The sequence below is a fragment of the Muntiacus reevesi genome, chromosome 21, assembly GCF_963930625.1.
Source record: "Muntiacus reevesi chromosome 21, mMunRee1.1, whole genome shotgun sequence".
Taxonomy (NCBI): Eukaryota; Metazoa; Chordata; class Mammalia; order Artiodactyla; family Cervidae; genus Muntiacus; species Muntiacus reevesi.
The window spans coordinates 41,096,781-41,098,946 of NC_089269.1; the positions used below are offsets into that span (position 1 = coordinate 41,096,781).

At 48.6% G+C, this 2,166-nt stretch overlaps 1 pseudogene; it reads right to left on the reverse strand.

Annotated features, from left to right (window-relative positions):
* Nucleotides 1–867: 867 nt before the first annotated feature.
* Nucleotides 868–1,695, reverse strand: LOC136152497 (activator of basal transcription 1 pseudogene; annotated as a pseudogene).
* Between the last annotated feature and the right edge of the window lie 471 nt (nt 1,696–2,166).

Genomic DNA, 2,166 nt, shown 5'->3' on the forward strand with positions numbered 1-2,166 from the left:
ATCTGGCATGATGCCTATAGTACTTCTATACATTTATTTCTTAAACATCTGTTTTTTTTAGCAGTCTATAATACTTACACCAAGGGCCATGTGTCCTCATATACTGATTTAGTAAATGCTGAATTAAATAAATGTTAACAACAAGGCCTAAGAAATTGATTAAATAGGTAAATGTTGAATTAGGTAAGTGTTAAGAACATGGCCTAAGAAACTGATTAGATACAAAACTATCCAGGTTAAAACAGAGGGAGGTATCCTGTGTCCAGGAGATGGAACGAAGGTGGGTGAATTCTGTCCAACACACAGAAGTTGAAACTTATCCAATGACCATCTCCACTCCCCACCTCATAAACTACAAAGGCATGTTTAAAAATATGTATTTACATGTATCTTTTTCTATTTTATAAATATATTTTGAAGGTGGCTCCCAAGCCACTCTAGCCCATTAACCCCTGTCCCTATTAACCTTTTCTAAATAAAAAGGATGTTGCTGCTGCCCAATAATGTGGTTGGTAAACAGCCGTCTGGACTAGCCATTATCACTCTAAATCAAGGGAAAGGCTGTTCCTGGGGCGAGAAAGTAGGACTTTTAAATAGTCCCCGTGGGCAGGAGACAGGAAGCCACGAACTGAACAAGGAAAAACAGACACAAGCAGTAGTCATAATCATGCTAGTAACAACTAAGTGCCTCAGCCAGGCATGTACAGGAGCTGGGAGGAGAAAGAGGAGAGGCCTACAAAACTTCTGTCTGAGGAACTCACCAGACTTCTGGTTTGAGAAACACAATAAAATGTCCGCCTGGGTAGTCATTATAAGGTAGACAGGACGCTGGGCTGGGCTAGGAGGTGGAAGGGGCCTCTCTGACCCTCAAGAGTTCCTGACCAGTGAGGAGTCCTCCCTGCTCTCTGAGGGTGTAGGGGCTCCAAAGATCTTGGCAAGAAGCCCTCGGTTGGAGCGGGCCTGGTCCTGAGCGTTAGCCAGGCGAGCTCGTTCACGTCACTCTGGCCGAGCTGCCTTCCGGGCCCTCAGCTCCTGCTCAGTAGGACGCTGGGCAAAGGCCCAGGAACCATTCGGGCGGGTAGAGTCCCCATCAGCCGCAAGGAAACGCTGTCCGCGCTCCACACTTCGAAGACAGAAGTCCGTCTCACGCTTGGCCTGGGCAACCTCAGCCCTCAGACGCTGCCTGCGCACCTGGCGCTCAAAAGCAAGATGGTCGCTGAGGTGGGACCTGGTAAAACGGTGCAGGTGCTTGAGGTTCCACAGGTCATAACGGAAGGGGCTGCGCCTGCGGGAGCCCATGGGCGTGTTGTGAAGACTGGCCGCCACACGCTCGGCTACTCGCTTGTCCCGGAACTCCACCCAGCCCTCCGTGTAGTCCTTGCTGTATTTGGATCGCTTATTCCCTCCGGCCGCGGAGGCAGCTGCTGCCTTCTTCTTGCGCCTCACGAACCCGTCCTCCGCCTGGGAAAAAACACGCCCGACCTCCCCGTAGGCGCTAAGAAGGTTCCGTACGTGTAAAGGCCTAAAGCGGGGCGGGATGTGGCCCAGGTACACAATGCCCGGCACTACCCTTTCCTTGCTGCCGCCAGCCGCCTCTTCGGATTCCTCCTGTTCCTCCTCTGCCCCTAGTTTCTGGTCACTCCCTTCCAGAGGTCCCAGCTCCGCAGCTCCCGGCTCCAAACCCTCTGCCTCCATGCTTGTCGGTACGTACGACGGAGCAGCCGTAAAGCGCTGCGCCTCTGACGCCCTGATCACAGTTCTAATTATTTTTCGCGGGTGTTGTTCTCGAGAATACTCCTTAATAATTGCCTATTTAAATCTTCATTGCAGAGTCTATTTTTTAGATAGCTCTGTCTACAATAGATGTTATTGTAATAATCCAGGCAAGTAACAACAGTGTTACTGATGATCTTTTTGTCGCTAAATGCTGTGGTTAATGTCTGCCCATTGGCAGAATTTGACACTTCTGGTTTCTCTTTTTTTCCCTTGAGTCAATTTAATCATTTGATCTTCAGATACAAAATTCACTTTATTTTCCACTGGCATATCTGGTCACATCAAGTAAGTTTCTTGGTTGATTCACTTTACATTCTGGATACTAAAATTCAGTGTCTCAAGGTTCATCCTTCATCCACGTCTCTTTTGTATCTGTTCTCACTGCATATA